Genomic DNA, 24,931 nt, shown 5'->3' with positions numbered 1-24,931 from the left:
AATCAAGGATATACACCTCCAAGCAAGGATAAAATCTTGATTCTTCATGAAGGACAAACAATTTTATGTAAGAAAGGATATCAAGTTATAAAAGATAGAACTCAACAAAGGGAAAGTGGATCCTAAGAATGAGGAATGATTTGAAAAATATTGTTGCCCCTGAGAGTAGAGATAATAATATCTAAGCTATTATGTTGCTCACCAATTATGATTGCACATGAAATTGTACCACCATGAATGATAATGAGCCCCCGAAAGGTAAGCTACTAATGTCACACTGAGGAGCAACATAATAGGAACTTAAATGTTATTTAGAAGGGACAAGACAATGTTGCAACTCATTTTCACTTGTCAGTTGAAAGATTTCAGTTATGAGGAGTTGTTGAATTTTACACTCCAAATCATGGCATTCATTGGTGGAATGGCCATGGATTTGATGATATTTGTAAAAAGAGAGATTGTCATGATTTTGTTTACAATTTTTTTCTTCATTTATCAAAGAGAGTGTAATCAATTTGACTTGGAGAAGGTCAAACAGAATATTCTCTTGTCATGATGAAAGTTTAAGAGACAAAGACATAGATTCATTAGACAATGTGAGATTGGATGTCGACAATAGAGGACATTGGAAACCTAAACCCTATTTGGAAAAGTGTGATGTAGATTCATCATGATTCAAAGTCTTGAACACTAATGTATCTTCAAAATAAACATGTAACTTGTTCTTGAACCTACAAATACACAAAAGGAGAGGAAAAGGGTGTTGGGTTGTATTGGGGCTTGCCTAAGTCAAACCCAGGTTAGAATTAACCCGACAACAATGATAAAGAAAAAAAGAGCTTACCCTTGCAAGGTAGATACTATTTATCTAAAATGAAATACTTGAATTGAAATGATTATACCTTTGATTAATGATGCAATTCTCTTAGGATAATTCCTCCAAGTTTTGATGCAGTAACATGATAACTCATCACAAAATCCATCATGAAAACATACTTGAAGGTGCTTTGTTGTAGCTCAATTCTCCTTGAAATCAAAGTTTCTCTTGAAGAATAATAATTTCTCTTGAAATGAAACCTACAAATGATAAAATTAATTAGGGAAGATGTCTTATTTAGGGTTATTAAGGTATTTTCACTTTTAGGGTGGCTTACAATTTGTCTTATCCCAACTTCATGGACAGATCTGGAAATGTCAAGGCTGACACATTACTCTCCCAAAATTTCAGCTAAAAATACTCAGGCCATGACAACATTTTCCATAGTCCTGACAAAATAGGCCCAAATTTTAACATAAGCAAAGATAATAGGGTCTTAATATTGGATCTATAATTTATATTAGATTAACGATATTTAAATGGGGGAAAAGGTGCTTTGAAATTTAAAATAGGATAAAATCCAAATAAGCTTGAAATGATGTAGGAGAAAGGGCACACTTAAAGTAAGGGCCCAAAGAGGAGTGTGTTGAAGTTTTAAAATAGGATAGAACTTATATTCTTGAATTGAAGATTAATTCAAGGCAACAAATGGTCCCAAAATGATTAGATGAACGTGAAAACTAAAATGAGTGCTTAGAGAGAGTGAAATTGGACTTAATAATTAAAAGACTACAAATTACGACACTACAAATAGTTTTTTGGACTTAAGGTTCTTAAGAAACTTAGCTGGAATATTGTAGACTAAAATTTTTGAGACAACTAAGGTGAAAAATAGGGCCTTTATTAGCATTCACCCACCTAGTGGAACATGTTAGTATACTTGGTTCAACCCCATGATGCATAAAATATGATTACCAACAACTTTTCACTGAACACAAATGAAACATTTTGCAATTTTTGAAAAAATATCGCTACAATGAAATGGCTTGGAGATTTAAAAATTTGAGAGAGATTATTGTGAATGGACTCTACATGCACTCGTAGGTTTAGAAGGATTCTTAAGTACAAAAAAATTTGAGTACCGGTTAGTCATAGTTTGACAATTTTTTACACTTAAGGCTCTTGTGAGAGTACATGGCAATAGTATGCTTGGAACGATAAAAAAAGGGTGTAAAGTAGGGACTAACATGGTATTCAACCACTCAATTTAATGTGTTGATGTGTTTGTTTCAACCCCATCATAAATGAAATACAAAATATGATTGTACGCAACTTTTCACTAAACATAAATGACACTTTTTAAAACTTCTAAAACATTGTCGCCATGGTCAAATGGCTTGGATATTAAATTTTTTGAGAGAGATTATTGTAGAGGGAGCCTAGATGAATATGTAGGTTCAAATGAAATTTTCATAGATAACATAGATTATGAGAAACAATCCATCATAGCTTAGTAGTTTTTTCCACTTTAAACTCTTAAGGGACTACACCAAAATAATGTATGTTGAAATGATTGGGATAGTTGGTGTGTGTAGCAAGAATTTTCCTAACATTCACCCACTATCATATATGCACTAGCATAGTTGGCTCAACCCAACAATGCATAAACCACAAAATATGGCTTCCTACAAATTTTCATTGAACACAAATGATACTTTTTGTAACTTTGAGACATTATTACCATGGTAAAATGGCTTTGTAGATTTAAAAATGTTAGAGAGGTTATTATGGACAAACCCTACATGCATTTATAGGTTTAGACAAAACATTCGCAAGTGCCACAAATTATGAGAAATGGTCTATCATAGTTTGATAGTTATTTTCACTTTAGGCTTTCAGAAGAGTCGATTGGAATAGTGAATCCCAAATTGATTAGGTGTTCTAGGGAATGAGTAGAGATCTTCTTTGGTGTTCACTCACCCTTCTAAATGTATTGGGATAGTCAATTTATCCCCATGAGATAATTTATTATGGAGGGATCCTCAATACACTTGTAGGTTTAAACAAAACATTTGTATGGAACTTAAATTATATGAAATAGTCCATCATAGTTTGATAGTTTTTTGCACTTAGGGTTCATAGGACTGCATCATAATAGTGTATCCTAGAATGATGGAGATAGTTGGGGTAAAAAATAGGTACTTTCCTAGTGTTCATCTACCTACTCAAATGTGTTATAGTAATCAATTTATCCCCACAACATGTGAAACACAAAATATAGTTGCCTACAACTTTCCACTAAACACAAATGACACTTTTTACAACTTAAAACATTGTTAATATGGTAAATGGCTTGACAATTTAAAAATATCAAAGAGGTTATTATGGAGGGACCCTACATGCACCTATAGGTCTATACAAAACATTTGTAGTTGCACAAATTGTAAGAAACAATTCATCATAGTTTGAAAATATTTTGCACTTAGGGTGTTTAATTGATTGCACAAGAATATTGTATCCTAGAACAATTGGGTATCCTAGAGAATGAATAAAGGCCTATTTTGGTATTCACCCACCCACTAGGATGTGTTGGCAATATTTGGCTCAACCCCATGATGCACGAAACACAAATTATGGTTTCCTACAACTTTTCACTAACCATAAATGACACTTTTTATGACTTTTTTTAATATTAGATAAATTCTAATTATCGATAATCATAGGTGGAGTTATTTGAGAAATGTGTTGATGGTGAGACCTTTGAGAGGGTATAAAATGAGGAGAATAAGTAAACTCCTTCTATATTATTTCTTTTGATGATCCTCCCTTATTAAATTGTGAGGTAAGTGAAATTCTTATCTCTTGTCGTCCTCCTTAAACATGTATTCCTTCTTTCTAAGTTAACAACTTCTGTAATTAAAATTTATAAGGATCTTTTGTAACCTACCATATGATTTTAAAACTAACCAATATGGGAGGAAAATAGGAAGTAATGTTTGAATCCTCACACAAGTAGTATCTCTTATGTTCTCTTTCCAAAGTATATATACCCATACAATTCTACCCCAAATAAATATGTGTTGATGTAATGTAATAAACGATTTTCTTCTCTAGACGTCCATTAGAATAACTTGTACCTAGAAGCTGAACTATCCAAATTAATATTTTATGTTTAGAATAATTTGATGGCCTACCTACTAAAGAAATACTCATATCTATAATCATGTTTTGATTAACATTTTATGTTAATTTGGTATGTTATTTTTTATATGCCAAGAGTTTTATATAATAAACTAATATCAACAAAATTGTTAGACTAATTTTTGGCAACCTATTTGGAGTGTTACACTTTAATAAATAAATTATAATTTTATTATCTTATTTTAATCCCTATCATCAAATTATTTAGTAACATGACCATGAATGTATCTATCAAGGTAATTATAATCATACAAGCCAATTAGTTGGGAACATTCCACATGGGAGCCCTAAGTTGAACCCAACAATGGTTAGGAACTAAACCAATGCAATCATTATTGAAAACTTGAACAATATGTTTTACTTAAATTAAGAGGATGCCTTTGATCACACTCCTCATTTGCTCCCGAATTCTCTCTCTCTCTTGCATTTTCCATTCTTGATGATACTACTCTTATTTCTCCCTCATAGTTGCTACTTCTTATATTCAACATAACACCAATGTTTTCCATCACATCCCATATCATTTTTATAGTTTCCTCCACTACATGTCAACTCATCGTCAACCATGTTCCAACTTTAGCTTCCATTTCCACTAGGCATCCCTCATCTCTAAGATATACAAAGTGTAGCAGGTACCTTATCTCTAAGAACTAAAAAAAGATGCACTGATTAGATAATATATATAATTTAATAATTAAGATAGCTTAGCATATTCTTTTTCTATTATTTTTTAATCCTAATATTGAAATCTTTATATTCTATATGTGCTTCTAGATTTGATTGTGTGAGCTTTTTTACATCAACGTTTCACATCACATTCTGTGATTAAAAGCTCACACTTTCAAACCCAGAAGCTCATATAGACATACTAATGAATTGTAGAAATCTAGTGATATTGATCTTTATATTCTTTCAATGCACCACCCATTACATTATTTAATGATAAATTCCCGATGATTGATGCCAAGTTGATTTTTCTATATTATCCTCTAGCACTAGGGGAAGAGCACCAGTAGTTGAGCATGTACCAATTGTTGTGAGGGTTGTTGATACCTTTTATTCCAAAAATTGAACAAATAAAACCTATTGTTTGAAATATAAAATATCAATTTTTGTTAGGAAATGTACCAATAGTCCTTAGGAAATGTACCAATAGTTGTTAGGAAATGTACTAATATTGTAAAAAGTAACCAATCAGGTGATGCCACATCAGCTGCACAACTATTGGGGCCTCTTTTGCATGCCTATTGGTCTCACTTTTTTGGGGGCTGTTTTGAACACCTTGACAAAAAGCATGCTGATGTGGCACCATACTTGATGATGTGGCGCTAAAAGCTTAGTTATAAGCAGGGGACTTGCCAAGTAAGCTACTGTAAAAAATTGGGAGTGATTTGAAATTTCCACATAGAATTTTGAGAAGCGTGAAGTTAGGATGCTCAACTAATGGTGCTCTTCCCCTAATTACCATGTTGATCTTGGTTCAAACTTGATTTTAAAAAAAAAAGAGAATATTTTAGCGAATAAGCATAAATCAATCCAAATTAACTATTTTAGAGGCGGGAGTAGAAAACCAGAAATGTCAGACGATGATGAGGGAATGTGTTGAGGTTGAAGAAGAGCGGGGTGAAGATGGGAAGCACATCTCCTAAATCTTCCAAATAGCCGTTAAGAGAATGTAACGGGAAACAAAAATCGAACATTGTTAGGGAGAACTGAAAAAAGCATGGAAAAGCATATCCAACGGTATTATGGAGAAGAGCGGGGTGAAGATGAGAAGCACTTCTCCCAAATCTTCCAAATAGTAATTAAGACAATGTAACGGGAAATAAAATTCGAATGTTGTTAGGGAGACCTAAAAAAAAACATGAAAAAGCATATCCAACGGTATTATGGAGAGCTGGAGAAAGCATAATTAGTTCCATCTATTTCATTTAGAGAGAGTGTTCTTCCTTTTCTTTAACGTTTTGTTTTGTTTTCTTGTTCGTTGTCTCTGTTGTATTTTATCTCTTGTTGGAGTTTTTGTTTGTTTGTTTTGTTTTAGATTTTTCATGTTTTCTGGTAAGGGTTATGTGCTGGTGTTCATCCGTGATTTCTTTTTGTTGGTTTTTATCTTTTACATAAGAAGATGTGGAACAAAGGAAGGGGGGAAACAAAAGGAAGAGGCAGAGCAAAAGGAAGCCACCAAATTCTTGTTCTACGTAATTATTTTTATGTTTTAGATTGTTTTGAAGACAATTTTATGTGACTAGTTGTCCTTACTTTTTACTTGCTATTTTGATTGTAGATGAATTGCAACTGGATTAAGCTCTTCTTCAACTCCCATTAATAATTTCTTTTTTAATATGCAGGAAAACTTGGCAGGAAGTGTGGAAATTCCTGAATTGCCTTTGTCTTGTGTACAGCAAGCGAGGAAGGATGGAGCCGTCAACAGAGGAGGCACAGTAGATGTTGATAATGTCACAGGGACCTGCCCATAACATGCTTTGCACAACTAATTCACGTATGTCTTGTCTGCTATATTTGTCTTCCCACCTACTAGCCATTCTCTACATTATAAAATATGATGTTTATCTTAGTCATATTCTAATTGCCTGCCTTTATATTTATCTCATAGTCTAAATAAATTGAAACTGAGATAGAAAATGATTTGGTGAGTGGATTGCGTGAGAATTTATTGTGCTGTAATTTTGGAACAAATTGGAGTGAGGGTCAGATTTTGACACTAAAATAATCCATGAGCTCCAATATGCAGACCATATTCACAAGAGAGAAATGCTAGAGAGAACACCAACACACCAATGTATATAGAAAGTAGCAATAGAAACAAGGAAGACATGAACCTAAATACCTAATACCAATACACAATACTCACAAGCAATGACATGGAGGCATAGAAAGAAGACCAAATGCTTGTATAGTTGTATAGTTAAATGAGATTTCGAGGGCATGCTAGATAAATAGTACAACATTACAAGAATACCTGATTGACACTAAACACCAAAATCATGAAAAGATGCATAAATGCAAATATAACCATGTCTCTGCCTCTGAGATCTCTTTGCCTCTTCATTGTTCATTACTATCATATCATACAGGTCAATGTAATTCCAATAACTGTCTCTCTTAGTTGTTGTGCTCTTGAGGACTGACTTTTGTTAAGGTATAAGATTGTCTAGAATGTTCTAGACAAATAGAGTTTCCTAGAAATGAGAAATAGATAGAAGCTTCCAAGCTTAGCTATAAATGTGAAATTAAGTTAGATTTATATTTTAGTAATTTCTCCCTGACTAGTGTCTTGTTTTGCCTTGTTCACCGCTGTTATTTCAGATTATAACTATATTTTGGGCATGTTTTTACACCTTTGGCACATAAGACTTTCTTATGCCATGGCTGCTCTTGATAATAAAATAGTGTCCTTTCCTTTTTGGTGACTGTCATTTCCTTTGTTTTGATACTTCATGTCTCTGCTGCTCCTAAGAAAATCATATGAATTGGATTGTTATTCATGGCTCTATCCAGCTATATTTATCACCACCATGTCCCCATATAAACTATGAATGTCCTTGTGTATTGTCATTCCCTTTTATCCATAGTAGATTATCATGTAGTCATCTACTACCTTTATGCAATGAAAAATGTCACTGTTGTCTTCCTTATACAAGGACTGCATGCCCATTATCGTCAGCTTTGTGTGGTTTGTTAGGGAGGGTGCTGAAATTACTACAAATGATCTATGTGACATCACTCATATTGCCAAGACTTTACTTGAAGACTAAGGATGCTTTCTCAATGTCACTGTGTATACTTTTTAGTCCCGTCTGAGGTGAACTGTAATGGATTTGATTTAGGCATGCAAACTGTCTCTCTTAGCTGTTGTGCACTTGAGGACTACCTTCGGCGCATAAAATTTTGGTATGCCATGACTGTCCTTGATAGTATAATAGTGTCTTTGTCATTTTGGTGACTGTCATTTCCTATGTTTTGACACTTCATGTCTCTCATAGAAAATCATATGAACTGGATTGTTATTCATGGCTCTATCCACCTATCTTCCTCACCATCATGTCCCCATGTCAACTATGAATGTCTTTGTAAACTGTCATTCCCTTGTATCCACCGTAGATTATCATGTAGTCATCTACTACCTTTATGCAATGAAAACTCTCATTGTTGTCTTCCTTATACAATGATTGCATGTCCATTATCATCAGCTTTGTGTAGTTTGTTAGGGAGAGTGCTAAAACTACTAAAAATGATCTATGTGCCATCACTCATATTGCCAAGACTTACTTGAAGACCAAGGATGCCTTTTCAATGTCACCGTGTTTACTTTTTAGCTCTGTTTTAGGTGGACTGCAATGCGTGTGATTTAGGTCTCCAAACTGTCTCTCTTAGCTGTTGTGCCCTTGAGGACTGCCTTTGGCACATAACATTTTGATATGCCATGACTGTCTTTGATAATAGAATAATGCCTTTGCCATTTTTGGTGACTGTCATTTCCTTTGTTTTGACACTTGATGTCTTTGATGTCTTTGCTGCTCTATCTAGCTCTCTTCCTCATCATCATGTCCCCATGTCAACTATGAATGTCTTTGTGCACTGTTATTCCCTTGTATCCACTGTAGATTATCATGTAGTCATCTACTACCTTTGTGACATTAAAACTCTCATTGTTGTCTTCCTTATACAATGACTGCATGTCATTATCATCAGCTTTGTGTGGTTTGTTAGGGAATCCTAAAACTACAACAAAGTACAAATGATCTATGCGTCATCACTCATATTTCCAAGACTTTACTTGAAGACCAAGGATGCCTTCTCAATGTCACTGTGAATACATTTTAGGTATGTCTTAGGTGGACTGTAATGCATATGATTTAGGCCTGCAATCTATTTCTTTTAATGTTGTGCTCTTGAGGATTGCCATTGGCACATAAAACTTTGATATACCATGACTGTCCTTGACAATAGAATAGTATTTTGCCATTTTGGTGAATGTCATTTCCTATGTTTTGATACTTCATGACTCTACTGCGCCTTAAAAAATCATTTAAACTAGACTGTTATTCATGGTTCTATCCAACTATCTTTCTCACCATCATGTCCCAATGTCAGCTATGAATGTCTTTGTGTACTGTCATTCCCTTGTATCCACTGTAGATTATCATGTAGTCATCTACTACCTTTATGTGATGAAAACTCTCATTGTTGTCTTCCTTATACAATTACTGCATGCCCATTATCATCATCTTTGTGTGGTTTGTTAGGGAGAGTATTAAAACTACTACAAATGATCTATGTGCCATTACTCATATTGCCAAGACTTTACTTGAAGACCAAGGATGCCTACTTAATGTCAGTGTATACTTTTTAGCTGTCTTAGGTGGACTGTAATGCATATGATTTAGGCCTGCAAACTATTTGTCTTAGCTCTTATGCTCTTGAGGACTGCCTTTGGCAGATAAAACTTTGATATGCCATGATTGTCATTGATAATAGAATAGTGTCTTTGCCATTTTTGGTGACTGTCATATCCTTTGTTTTGACACTTGTTGTCTCTGCTGCTCTTTAGAAAATCATATGAACTGGACTGTTACCCATAGCTCTATCCAACTATCTTCCTCACCATCATGTGCCAATGCTAACTTGTCCTTGTGTACTGTCATTCCCTTGTATCCACTGTAGATTTTCATGTAGTCATCTACTACCTTTATGCAATATAAGCTCTCGTTGTTGTCTTCCTTATACAATAATTGCATGTCCATTATCATCAACTTTGTGTGGTTTGTTAGGGGGAGTGCTAAAACCACAACAAATGATCTCATGATCTAATGATCTATGTGCCATCACTCATATTGCCAGGACTTTACTTGAAGACCAAGGATGCCTTCTCAATGTCACTGTAATGCATTTGAATTAGGCCTGCAAACTGTCTCTTAGTTGTTGTGCGCTTTAGGACTGCCTTTGGACTTTGGCACATAAAACTTTGATATACCATGACTGTCCTTTATAATAGAATAGTGTCTTTTCCATTTTGGTGACTGTCATTTCCTTTGTTTTGATACTTGACGTGTCTTCTGCTCCTAAGAAAATTATTTGAACTGGGCTGTTATTCATGGCTCTATCCAGCCATCTTCCGCATCATATGAACTGGACTTTTATTCATGGGCTTGCCATGTGACCGTTGTACTCTACCAATCCATAGGCTACTCTATCTCCTTTGGACTATACAATGTCCTCTCCTCTCAGACACCCCTGTCATTATTTAGTGTAGCTTACTATGAATCATATGCACAGTCATATATTTCACAAATCTTTGATAACTCATCTTGACCTTCTGTGCCTTGTCATGAAAGATGCCCATGGTTAGCTAGTACTGTTTTGTGCTCAGGGACTTCTATGATTCTTCAACATACAAACTTTTTCTGTCTTGAGTCTTTTGCATGCTTGGAACTCTCATATTCATTATATTTCTTTCTTGCTCTATGTACCCTCTGTTATTGTTCATCATAACTGTGAATGACCTTGAACTGCCATTGATACTCAAATCTTTTCCTTTGTATTTTTGACATTCTCTTCTACTTTTAAGACTGTCCTTATATCCATGTGACCTCTATAATAATTCCTCCGAGTTTTGTCTTTGTTATAACACCCTTTCTCTTTTCCATTAACTGTTCTCTCATGACAGTGTTTCGATGATTGCCATATTTTATCTATTATCTCCTTTGTTATTTGTCACACAAAAGGTCACCTTCACTTACATGAGCTGATCATTACCTTACATTGTGACAGTCTCCTATTGTCTGGCTAGTCACTAGTCCTAACAGGCTGCCATGCACTTGGAATCAATTCCTTGATATTTATGTTTGTCCGTTGTCTTTAAAATGTTTTGAGATAGTAAGATACCTATGTTTCCTAGTACTTACTAGTGCAATGCCATTAGCATGCAGTTCTAAAGCCCTGAACTTTAGGCCAATGAAGAAAATAGATCCTGTCTGTATAAGTATAAAGCAAGCAACGAGGTGCAATTTTACATTCTTGATCTGAAGGCATTTGAAGACGAGGACAAGCTTTCCATTCTTTATACAATTTCCATTAAACAAGATTTTTTTCTTCCTGTTGTTCAGCAAACTTCTAATATAAGATCTTAAAAAGGAAATTGCTTAGCACTAATTTAAGAATAGAATATCGTGAAAGATTTAAAAAAATGTTGGACTTCAAAATTTTCCAACATACCAGTTAAACTCTCTACGACAGAGGAGAATACTCTACCAATCACAAGAAAGATAGAAGGTAAAGCCAAAATCTATAGAACAATTGATCGGATAAGATTATGTTAAATTGGACTTTTCCCAACATTAACATCTTTCTAGTCGAAGCTAAGTTTGAATATTCCAAAGCCTGGCAATCCCTCATTGGAATCTTAACCTGTGATAATATCCAGTGTAGAATCTATTATCCTCCACTTTATTGGTTATATAATTAGTGTCTTAAGCATATAATTCTCCCTCCTATATGATTATTATATAAGGAAAGAGTGAAGAGGGGTAGCTTGAAGATGCTGAGAGGCGAGGATCCATTAATTTGTTTCGAACCTGTAAGATTGTTTGGGCCATACAATGATAAATGGCCAAGATCCTTCAAATTTCCTACCTCGGGTGGTATACTACCATCCAGTAAGTTATCGCCCAAAAGTAGTAACTCAAGTGAAGAGCAATTACCCAGAGCCCCGGAAATTTGAGACTTCAAACTATCAGACTGCAAGGAATTTGCTAACTGGTAAAATCCCTCCTCTCTCAGTAATTGCTCTGGATTGAACTATATTGCATTTTCTCACAACAGCTTGACAAAAGGCATTCCCTCTGAATTGGGTAGATTGGAGAAATTGCAATACCATTACCTGCAGTCTAATATGCTGTGTGCAGGGGCATCAAGATGTCTTTTGTCTTTAGAATAGAAAACATCGTAACCCTAAAAACTTCTAAGGCATTGACCGTACAATGATAATTGGCCAAGATCCTTCATATTTCCTACCTCAGGTGGTATACTACCATACAGAAAGTTATTGCCCAAAAGTAGTAACTCAAGTGAAGAGCAATTACCCAGAGCCCCAAAAATTTGAGACTTCAACCTATCAGACTGCAAGGAATTTGCTAACTGGTAAAATTTATTCCTCTCTCAGTAATTGCTCTGAATTGAACTATATTGCATTTTCTCACAGCACTTGACAGGAGGCATTCCCTCTGAATTGGGTAGGTTGGACAAATTTCAATACCTTTACCTGTAATCTAATATGTAATGCACATTGAACCTCCCCTGTGAATTCTAGCTGGAAACGTGAGATAGGATTTGAGAAATATGTAAGTATTGTATTTTAAGTCTTGTGCCTTTCTGAATTGGTTTTGTTGCATCTATATTCAATTAGAGTTATGTTGCCTAAAGTAAAAACTGCAATAAAGCAAGCGCTGACCCAAGAAGCTAGAATGGGAGCTTTAAAGTAGTACCTTCTTTCAATTCTTATTTCCCCATTCTTCTCCTAGTCGGTATTTAGAAGCTTGATCAACACAATTAAACAAAGGAAAATATTTGTATAGTTAGTAGCAGACAGAAATGGAGCTGTAAGCTGGGATAGCTAGAAAAAATAATGGGTGCTCTTTATCAATGTTGGCAGCGATTTTTGGAGAAGAAAGAATTAAGTAGCCACATTGATGACAAAATCAACATAAAAAATGCAATGTTTCATAGTCTAGTTAGCGACTGCTCTCAAACATCAGTTTGAGAAATTTATTTATTTCAAGGTCCAAAAATACCCAAATAGATTATGAGACTCAAAAGTAGAGCCAATGTGGTGGTATATAAGGTAGTATCTAAAGCTCTAAACTAGATATAACAAGACAAGAAAGTAGATTTAGAAATGAAATGTGAACTCGTTGTTCTTGAGAATTTCAAGAGCACATTATAATAGTCACAGGAGTATAGTTCCCATGATATCCAACAAAAGTAGATAAAAAAAATTAGCCTTTATCCGCATTCAAGGGATGATCTACAGAGTTGTGAGCCACTAAATAGTGTTCGAATAGAGTCAGAAATCTTCTGGTTTTGGCTAGGACTGTGGTGGAGCTACTATCAAAGGTAACGTATTTCTCTGCATTCCATTAAAATCTTAACATCGAAAAGCCCTAGAATTTAATCTTTATGGGCAGTGGTTCCTCCAGGATGCCCTTCTCTCTTCTCTCCAGTGCTTGCATATCTTTAGTACATAACCCATCGAAACTTTGATATGTATTAAGGTATGTGTATCCCAAACTTCTAGAACGGTAGAACCATACCAAATTCACATACATATTCATACCTTAGAATGAAGCTTCTCTACAAGGGGCTAGGGCCACATGAAACACTTAGAGCAGTCAAATACCCTGGGCCCATCTATAACCAGATTGTCTCTGTATCATTGGGATGAAAGGTTTCACCCCAACCAGATTCTAGATCTGCTCTATACAATGTCTTGGGGACTCTTTGAAGGGTCTAGATCTCCACAAAGCAACAATCAAACTTGCTTTTTGGTGCACAATTCAGATTTTTTATTTCAACAAAACAATCAAAATACATTATTCTCTGGCGGACAACAAAAACTGTGGGAATACAGCAATGATCAAACCCTGTTAAAAGGAAAGGTTACCCTCTGGACTGCATCACTAGAAGATATTAGATATGGTTTTTGATCATTGGATGTCGATTGTTCAAATGATGCAGAAGACTTCTTAGTTTGTTGAAAGTTATGGCATATATTGAACTTGATTATGCTAACAGGGAACTAAATTCCAGGACTGTTGTAGGGGAAACGGCACAATATTTGAGTTGGCTTCATACCTTTTCTATTGTACATTTTGATTATATTAACATGGTGTTCGTTTTGTTTGCAGAGATTCGATGGATTGGAGCCTGGAGCCAATGCCAATTCGGCTAGGGGATTTGGGGTGATAAAATTGGTGAAGAAGTTGTTGCAATTGATAAAATTAGTGTAAATGTAATTTGTAAATTGAGGCAGTTTACTGGATAATGCAACAAACAATGTCTAAAATTGAAATTGTTGCATTTTTGAACCAGTTGTTGAAATTGGTGGCATCAATAAATGTAATATTTAAATTGAGACAATATCTATCCAGTAGATTGATATGTAAACTGATTTATTATTTAATATCATTATTTTTATTTGGGTTGAATTTGCCCTCTTCCTAAGGCTGCAAAGAATGGTCATTGGCCATGGCCATTCTTTTAGGTCTAGTGTCTTTGTTTAATATTTTTTTTGGTTTTAATAGTATTTTTTACTGCATAAAATTTTGCATTTTTCAATTTTTGTTTTTATTTCATTACTTATGATAACTTAGCATTTGTGGTGCAATATAATTCTTTATTATAACATAGTTTGGTAATATTGTAATAATTAGTGTGGTATTACCAAGCTGTAATTTAAAAATGTTTGTTTAGTATTTTATTTTGGAATTCATTTATCATTTGCATGAACTGTTTGTTTGAATTTTGATTTAGTTATTACTTATTAAAGCTTGGGTTTGAAGCTTGGAATGGAATTTTGACACTCTTTTTTTGTTTACATTTAATTTGTATGCATTTATGTAAAGCATGTGTTTGAGCTTTACTATTTAGTTTGTGTATATGTTTGAATTTTGGCATGTAATAATTGTTTGTTTGAAGTGACTTTTATATTTTATGTTTAGTGCATTTCACTTTTGCATCTACTTTGTTTACATTATTATTAGAACTTTGACATTCACTTGTTGTGCATGTTTGGATTTTAGCACACAAAGTGTGTGTGTGTGTGAGTGAGTGAGTGAGAGAGAGAGAGAGAGAGAGAGAGAGAGAGAGAGAGAGATCCCCCTTTTGTTTGAGTTAACTTTGAAATCCCTTTATATTGTTTGTTGACATTCCCTTTTTTTAGTGTGTTTATACAAAGTGTTTGCTTGATATTTGGCATTTAGTTTGCGTATGTGTGAACTTTAGCATAGCGAGAGAGAGAGAGAGAGAGAGAGAGAGAGAGAGAGAGAGAGATCCCCCTTTTGTTTGAGTTAACTTTGACATCCCTTTATATTGTTTGTTGACATTCCCTTTTTTAGTGTGTTTATACAAAGTGTTTGCTTGATATTTGGCATTTAGTTTGCGTATGTGTGAACTTTAGCATAGCGAGAGAGAGAGAGAGAGAGAGAGAGAGAGAGAGAGAGAGAGAGAGATAGAGAGAGATAGAGAGAGAGAGAGAGAGAGAGAGAGAGAGAGAGATCCCCCTTTTGTTTGAGTTAACTTTGACATCCCTTTATATTGTTTGTTGACATTCCCTTTTTTAGTGTGTTTATACAAAGTGTTTGCTTGATATTTGGCATTTAGTTTGCATATGTGTGAACTTTAGCATACACTAATTGTTTGTGTGCATGTTTGGATTTTAGCATTTTTGTGTGATGTGTGTGTGTGTGTGTGTGAGAGAGAGAGAGAGAGAGAGATCTCCCTTTTGTTTGAGTTAACTTTGACATCCCTTTATATTGTTTGTTTATACAAAGTGTGTGTTTGATATTTGGCATTTAGTTTGTGTATGTGTGAACTTTGGCATCATTAATTGTTTGTTTAAAGTACCTTTAAAACTTTTTTTGTTTAGTGTGTTTCACTTTGTCACCCACTAGCTATTTGTTGGAAGTGTGTATGAACTTTAGGCATTTACTTTGTGTACATCTTTTATTGCTTGAGTAGTATTCATTTTGTGTGCATGTTTGAATTCTAGCATACCCTTATTGTATTCTTCTATTTCCCCTTATTGTTTGTGAGTTTTTGCATATTAGTGTGTTTGAAGAAACTTTGTGTATTTTTGAAATTTCACTTTCAAGATTGTTGTAACATTGGCACTCACTTTATGTGCATGTTTGAACTTCAGTGTATTTTTGAACTTTTTATATTCACCTTGTGTGGTTGAGCTAACTTTATGTGAATCATGTTTTAAATTTGGCATTGACTTTGTGTATTGAACTCCAATATTTACTTCATGTGTGGTTGAATTAAATGTGTGAAGCATGTTTGAACTTACGTATTCATTTTGTATGAAGAGTTCTAATACTTTGTGTATTTTTAAACTTCAATGTTTACTTTTTGTCAAGATTTAAACTTTAGCGTGTGTTTATATTTGAACTTCCACATTAACTGTGTAAGAGTGTACTAACTTTGGCATTTATTTTGTATGTGTGAAGTCTCTCTTTGCACAAACTATGTTGAAATGTGTTTGAACTTCATATATTCTCTATGTAAAGGCTATACAAAACTTTCATTCACTTATGGAATATTTAAACTTTAGCATTTAGTTTATATATGTGTGGTCTTTGTGTTTGAACAAACTTTGTGAAATGTCTCTTAAACTTGTTTCTTTAGTGTTTCACTTTTGACATCCACTTTTGACATCCATTCACTTTAGGGTTTAAACATGTTTCTTTAGTGTTTCACTTTTGACATCCATTCACTTTAGTGTTTAAACTTTAGTCAACTTTGTGTATATTTAATCATCTACTCTGTGCATGCTTGAGTTTAGGCATCCTCTTATTATATGTTTGAACTTTAGTGTATTTTTGAACTTTTTATATTCACCTTGTGTGGTTGAGCTAACTTTATGTGAATCGTGTTTTAAATTTGGCATTGACTTTGTGTATTGAACTCCAATTTTTACTTCCTGTGTGGTTGAATTAAATGTGTGAAGCATGTTTGAACTTACGTATTCATTTTGTATGAAGAGTTCTAATACTTTGTGTATTTTTAAACTTCAACGTTTACTTTTTGTCAAGATTTAAACTTTAGCATGTGTTTATATTTGAACTTCCACATTAACTGTGTAAGAGTGTACTAACTTTGGCATTTATTTTGTATGTGTGAAGTCTCTCTTTGCACAAACTATGTTGAAATGTGTTTGAACTTCATATATTCTCTATGTAAAGACTATACAAAACTTTCATTCACTTATGGAATATTTAAACTTTAGCATTTAGTTTATATATGTGTGGTCTTTGTGTTTGAACAAACTTTGTGAAATGTCTCTTAAACTTGTTTCTTTAGTGTTTCACTTTTGACATCCACTTTTGACATCCATTCACTTTAGTGTTTAAACTTGTTTCTTTAGTGTTTCACTTTTGACATCCTCTTATTATATGTTTGAACTTTAGTGTATTTTTGAACTTTTTATATTCACCTTGTGTGGTTGAGCTAACTTTATGTGAATCGTGTTTTAAATTTGGCATTGACTTTGTGTATTGAACTCCAATATTTACTTCGTGTGTGGTTGAATTAAATGTGTGAAGCATGTTTGAACTTTATCTGAAGTGTGTGAGTAAACCTAGCATCTCCCTTATTGAGGGAAAGAGGAGAGGGGTAGTGTGCTTGAACTCATTGTCGCTTTCAAGAGTGTTCTAATTTCAACACTTGGCTTACATGTTTGAATTTTTTTGAATTTACTTTGTATATGTGTGAATTGTATTCTAACTTTTGGCATTCATCTTGTGCGTTGTGTTTACTTCATGTGTGGTTGATCTAACTTTTTGTGAAGTGTGTTTTAACTACGACATTTATTTTGTTTGTGTTGAACTTCAATGTTAACTTCGTATGTGGCTGAACTAAGTTTGTGTGAAGCATGTTTGAACTTTGGCCTTCGGTTTTTGTAAAGAGTTTAGGCATGTTTAACCTTCAACATTTACTTTGTGTGTAAATTTATAAACTTTAGCACGTGTGTTTATCTTTGAACTTTTACATTCATTGACAAACATTGATTTGTGTGCTGTGTGTTTTTTAACTTTGATATGTTGGAGAAATTTTCATGTGCAACATATTTGCACTTCGACATATTTTATAATTTAGCATTCAATTTGTGTGTGGTTGTACTTTTTGTTAAGTATGTTTGCCTTTCACTTTTACTTATTTAGTTATTTATTTTCTTGTGTGTTTTTTAATGTTAAACTTGACATTTACTGTATGTGGTGTTTGTTTGAATTAACTTTGGCATTTAGTGCATATGTGTGCATGTTGAAAAGAACTTTGAAATTCATTTTTCCTATTTTTGTGTGGAGTGCATGAAAGAACTTTGTTTTTAGACTTTGTGTGAAATATGTGTAAACAAACTTAATTGATGCTCAGTTTGTGTACAGTATGGTTAAAAGTTAACTTTATGTGGTGTGATCAAACTAATTTTAGCATTCATTATGTGGTGCATGCTTTTAATAAATTTGACATTCAGTTCAAATGAAATGTGTGTTTTAGCTTTGTCATATTTGAATGAATTTCATGTATAGTATGTTTGCACTTTAGCATGATTTATAATTGGCATTATCTTTATGTGTGTATATTTTAGCATGTTTGAACTACAATTTACATTGTGTTAATAATATTCAACATTGTATATGTGTGTGTGAACTTTGTTTGACATTCAATTTATGTATATATGCATGTTACACATTTATGTTTTAAAATCAATTTAAAATTCACTTTGTGTTTATTATTTATGTTTGACGTAGAAGGATCTAAGTCCATAGGCAATCTTGCATCATAAAAAATTTAGGTTCTATTTATTTTCCAGTTTAATTTTGCTATGTTTCTATTAGTTTTTAGTGATAACAAGAGAGGTTTTAGACTCAATTTTTGGAAATTTGAGAACATTTAGTAGAGGACTCGGTTTTGATTTTGTGAAAATTGGACCAAAATTGACTGTTATGATTGATTAGAGGTTTCATTAGCATCAAGAACTAAATTGGAGGTTAAGGGGGTTCTTGAAAACCTAAACATCCTCTACAAGTTTCAATTCCTATCCTAAGCCTCAACGGTTCTCATTCCCACTAAAACCCTTGATAGAAAGAAACAAAAGACATTTTCAAAGGTTTGAATAGTTTGTTAAGGAATTAGTTCACAAACATCTAGTTAGGCCACAAAGATTCGAGAAATGTTTTGAAGTTCAATAGTTCCAAGTGGAGTAAGAATTATTGATACAGACTAAGGCCATTTGGTTCCCAATTGGGTTAGAACTATTGATAATGAGATGCTTGGTGCTTTGATTCCTAGTTGAGGGAGAAACCTCGATAAAGGTAAGGATTGTGTAGTTCTCAAAGGGAAAGGAGTTAAAGGAATCATCAATAACGTTATTGTTACCTATTTTTTGCTCATAGACCAAAAATAGCCTTCTATAGGGTATTAGGTTTTATTGGCTAAATTTTGAGAGGTTTAGGGTGATTAAAGGAAGTCAAAATAATGCCAATGCTTTGGTTTATATAGATTTTTTTTTTCACATTATATTTCTTCCTTATTTGGAGTGGAAGTCATCTTCATCAAATCTCACATTGAATAACGTTGAAAAGGGAGCAAGCTATGTTTTATGCATGGAAGAAAATAAGGGGGGCAAGGAATATTTCCCCACGTTGAGCAAAGTTAAAGGAAGAAATTAATATATCGCTTTGTAAAGCCCACGCTACTTGAAAAGAGTTTGAGAGCCTAAAGTCTTCTTTGCCACGTATGATTCCTTGTGTTGCACCTTTTTCCATGTAGTTTGAGGATGAACTAGGGTTTAGTTTGAGAAATCTTCAGTTGTCAAGGTAGGGTTCCCATGGAGGGGGCTTACACTCTATTTTTTGGCTATGAGATTATTTGGAATGTTTTCCAAAAAAATAGAGCCCCTACTTTTTAGCCTACAAAATCTAAGCTGGGGAAAATGGGGTGGGGCTAAATATTGCTCCACCAACTTAGGAATATATTATGCCATTTGTCAATCATATAAATTTTAGAAAAAAAACTAAATTTATTTACCACCAGTTTAGGAGTTTAAACTTAAGTTGATATGCACTACAAAGTTCATGACATCCTTAAATTTAGGAGCTTAAATTTTTAAGTTGAAGTGCAAAACAAAATTCATGGGACCTTCAGCTTTAAAATATTCCTAAAAAATCTCAGCAACTCTAGCTCTATTTTTTAGGAAGCCCCCCTCCATGGGACCCCAACCTAAGCAAAATGAACCCTATTTTTTCTACACGTTCATTCTCAAACAAAGGCTAAAATGGTGGACATAAGGGTGAGATAGCCACAGCTTGGAGAAGTTCATTAAATGCAAATAAGATTTAGTAGCAAAATATAAGACAAAAGAGACTACAGAGGAATAAGAGCGAGTTTTCAATCAATGAACAACAATGCTAAAAGGAGGTCAAGAGATTTTCAGCTAAGATGCATGGTGAGGTAGGGTTCTAATTCTATTCAATACCCTATATTGGTAGGAAACACGTCTTGCATTTTTATTCATTAGATCCTCTCATATTTGTGTTTAAAGATAGATATCTGATACATGCATCATAAGATCAAAACATAAGTGATAAAAGATGTAAGAAAATATAAGGATATAATGTAGATTTAGAGAAGACAAATTATTAAGTTATATAGTAGAAGCCATGAAATGAGAGCTTTAGCAAAAGAAGTTTTTATCACAACATGGTTTCCTTATTCTATTATGACCCATCCATCCATAGGACTGCTCTTAGCTTGATGCTTCGACTGTCTTTTGTGCTTTGTGCTCGATTTGAGATTATCCTTTAAACACTATCTCTGTGTGCCTTAAATAAGGACTACTTCCTTAATCTCTAAAAACTCTTGTCATATATGGTTTTGAAGCCAATAAAACACAACAATCTAAGTTAAAAGAGGCATATTGACCCTAAAAACATTGTTGCAACCAATAAAATCCCAATAATAGTTTATGAGCAATGAAAGAATATAAAGATAGTAACTAGTCTTTGAAGGAAAATCAATTGCCATAAGGGCAGTGAAAGTATCCATTATAGTGAGCAAAGTTTTGGAGGCAAAGAGAAAAGAAAAGAGGAGTTTGTGACAACCTTTACCAACCAAATGACATTATTGAAGTCAAAGAGATTTAGGACAGTCACAACTTGTGTTGAGGGAAAATTAAGAGAAAGCATTTCAATGCAAGATGACAACTTCAGAGCTTGACCAATCCTCATGTCAGCAAAGAGCATTTGATAATGAAGAAAATGTTTTTCACGGTGATCACATAACAGTCTATAAGGGTCTTAAACTCTTTGAAAATCATAGGAGTATGATATAAGGTTCACTGTAAAACAAAATCATGGATCATTCATAGTAGTGAAAGGAATAATGGCAAGATATTTGAAGATCTCTTGGTCAAAGATGTTCAACAATAGGTTTCAATATACATCAAATTAGTGAAGCAAAATGCATAGTCAGAAAAGGTCTAGACACCAAAAAACACAATCTATAGTCATGCAGTATAAGCTAAACAAATGATATACACATAGGTCTTAAGGATAGTTTGCCACATGTCAAGATAGAGCTCAGTCATAGATGATGAATGGCCCTTACTATGATATACTTAGAAGAAGGGCAATGAGCTACAGTAAGACATGCTACAAGATATGAAACAACCTCTACAATAAAGCCTCATACCATACAAGAGAGATGACCATATGATAGTCTTCTTACATGAAAGGATCTTCATGGAGTTGTTGCAATTAGTAGTGGATAGATAAGGCACAATCCAAAAGCAAAGATATCCATAAGGTTCTTCAATAATCCAAGGACAATGCTCATCACAATCATGGGCATTGATCTGTGTTGAAGGGTAGGGTTTATTGTCAAAATAGAGCTTTATAGTGAGTTTAGATAGTAAGGAAAAAGAAATGAGAGGTTTGATTTAAGAAATGGTTGATAATAGTCTTAGAACATGGAATACATAATTACTAAAAGATAGTCTAAAATCCCTAGATAATAGACAAGGACCTTGTGAAATGATATGATGCATAAAGAACAAGAAGAAATAAAGGATTAGTTGAATGTCAAACTTATGTGTCCTCATATCATGCAAAATCAGCTCAAGTTTGAATTTCAGTTAGAGGAGTTGTCAATTTGAATTTCAAAATTTGAAATGTCACCAATTGATGCCCTATAAGAGAGGGATTTTGTGACCCCTACAACAAATCAACCTTTTGTTTAAGACCCCATATAGATTGACCATCTACAAAGAGTAGTTTGGAGAGTGAAATCAACAAGTTATCTTTAGTTCTAACCCCTTTTTTGTGGGATTTTCAAGCCTATTCATCCAAGCAATTGACTTTTGAAATTCAAAAGTCACATTGAGCTTGATTTGGAGTTTTTTTCAATCAAACTCTTGATTTGAAGTAGTAGTTGTAGTTAGTTGGAGCCACCTCATCCCCTCTTGAAGTCCACTCAGCCAGTCACTACAAGTCAGCTCAATCATCACATAAAAAAGGAGCCAAAATTTCAAATTCAAAGTTTCAGAGCTTATTTTCCAATAAAAGCAACTTCACCACTTGTTTTGAAGTTAGTTCTTGCTTTCTTCTCTCGGTATACAACAGAAAGACTTGTCTTGTAGCTCAAATCTTTTGAGTTTTTTTTATCAAATACTTATATGAATTGCACTTAGATTCTTTAAAAGCAATAAGAAAGTTAATGTTCAATATTTATTGGCAAAGTAGTCCTTTGTACGATTTTTATGAAGTCTAATGTGATTATTTCATTCCTTTGATTTCATCTCATCTATGTAATATTTATTGGCAAGTAGTCTTAAGTTTTGATAAGGTAGTATGATGTGTTAAAATCTTTTTGATTCAACAATATTGTATGAAACATGTCATCTCTATGGAAACTGAAACAAATTACCTCCATAGGAAATGTTTATGGTCAAATTAGGCATGAATTAGTTGTGAAGAAAGGTTGTTTTCTTAGTTGATACTTTTGTAATCAATTATTTTAAAAGCATAAATGTAAATATTGGTGCAACACATCAAACTAATTGTAGGTTTTTTGTTTTTATGCATCCATCTTTATCCCTTTTCCAATCAAGACATCGCTAGTGTTAGGAGACTTCAAAAAGGAACCAACCCTTCATTTGGAGGTCTACTTTCATTATAGGATACCCACAACCTAAAAGTAGTCCCATGTTTCACAAGTAAGTTGAGTATAGGCTTAGCTAGGGTGCAGACCTTAGTGATAATAGTTATCACTTCCTTGTTCACATTCGAATGGGAACCCATGATGAAGTGATCTAGCAAAGTGGTTCTTAGTGAGAGTTCTTAGAAAATTAGAAAACCTCAATGCCATGGAATCATACTTAAAGGGAAGAAATAGGGAGTTCCTCATATGATTAAACCTTGAGTTATGGGCTCATTGAATCTACATGATGAAAATCAAAGGATTTATGATGTTTCAGTTTTGGGATTTAGTTTATTGTATAACTATTCACAGCTACTCAAATTTAATCATTGGAGAAAAACAATTGACTATTCATGAACTAATTCTACCCATATAAAAAAGAGAATTGATCATCTTTGTAAAGGGGTTATCAACTTGGCAAAGAGGAAATTTGAATCAAAACGCTATTGAAATTCACCATGAGAGAAAGCACGATGAGCAAAAAGAAAATGAGAAGTGAAGGTAAAATATAATTTCTTGTCTTGGAGAGAGAGGTCATAAGGAAAAGGACAAACTTTGTAGTGTGATGTCTAAATGTATTGTATTATATTGTGTTGGAGAGAGGTCATAAAGCTTGTCGTGACAAGTTCATGTCCTTAAATTAATCTTTGACCATGTAGAACATCAAATTTGTATGAAGAAAATCACAAAATCGTTTTGTCTTTGGGACATCGAAACTCACTGATAAGTTCCTACTAGATATGAAAGGCTCAATGAAGCTCATAACACAACCAAGTGAAATTTGATTTAATATTGACATGTGGTGATATATTATTAAAATTTTATGACACTTTAGTTTTGGGATTTAGTTTAGGGGGAAACAATTGACGGTTCCTCGATTACTTCTAGTTGATCGATTACTTCTACTTGTAGTGTAATGTCTAAATGTATATTGTATTATATTGTGTTGGAGAGAGAGGTCATAAAGCTTGTCATGACAAGTTCATGTCCTTAAATTAATCTTTGACCAAGTAGAACATCAAATTTTTTATGAAGAAAATCATAAAATCATTTTGTCTTTGGGACATCGGAACTCACTGATAAGTTCCTACTAGATAAGAAAGGTTCAATGAAGCTCATAACACAACCAAGTGAAATTTGTTTTAATATTGACATGTGGTGATATATTATTAAAATTTTATGACACTTTAGTTTTGGGATTTAGTTTAGGGGGAAACAATTGATGATTTCTTGATTACTTCTAGTTGATCTATAAAAAGGGATTGATAATATTTTTGTAAAGGGGTTGCCAGTAGCCTTGGCAATTTGAAGTGAAATATGATTGAAATTCTCACTGAGAGAAAGGAAAAGGAGTAGAGAGAGAATGAGAAGGGAAGGTAAAATAAATAAATAAATCTTAGAGAGAAAGACCATATGAAAATGCCCAATTTTTTAATATGATGAGTGTTCCATATATAAATAAAGTATTTTGAAGCTTGTTGTGATTGTGAAAATTTGAACGAATATAATGTGTTGATTTAAGAGTTCCTCATTACTTCTAGTTGACTTATAAAAGGCAATTGATAAATCTTTTTGTAAATGGGTTAGCAATTGGCTAAAGAATGGTTTTAGTGATTTGAAGTGAAATAAAATTGAAATTCACAGTGAGAGAGGAAAACGAGTAGAGAAAGACAAAGGACAGTAAAATAAAAAAATTTAGAGAGAAAGAAATGGCCAAGTTTGTAATGTGATGTATGGTTTTATATTGTATTCTTGAGCGTTCTATATATAAATAAAGTATTTTTAAGCTTGTTGTGATTGTGGAATTTTGAATGAATATAATGTGTTGTTTTAAAAAAATCTTTTGTGTTCTAGTTGAATGCCTGGGTAGTCTTGTAAGACCCTCTAATCATGTTTGCATAACTGTTTAAACAAAATTTG

At 33.6% G+C, this 24,931-nt stretch overlaps 1 long non-coding RNA gene across 1 annotated transcript; it reads left to right on the top strand.

Annotated features, from left to right (window-relative positions):
* Positions 1-5,921: 5,921 nt before the first annotated feature.
* LOC131042800 (uncharacterized) lies at positions 5,922-14,241 on the top strand. Its single transcript, XR_009105312.2, has 3 exons — positions 5,922-6,216; positions 6,367-6,518; positions 13,942-14,241. It is a non-coding gene; the product is annotated as an uncharacterized LOC131042800 (long non-coding RNA).
* Positions 14,242-24,931: the final 10,690 nt, after the last annotated feature.

This window comes from Cryptomeria japonica, chromosome 10 (genome assembly GCF_030272615.1).
Source record: "Cryptomeria japonica chromosome 10, Sugi_1.0, whole genome shotgun sequence".
Lineage (NCBI taxonomy): Eukaryota > Viridiplantae > Streptophyta > Pinopsida > Cupressales > Cupressaceae > Cryptomeria > Cryptomeria japonica.
Note: the sequence above shows the minus strand (reverse complement) of the source record. Positions and strands in the feature narration are given on the sequence as shown.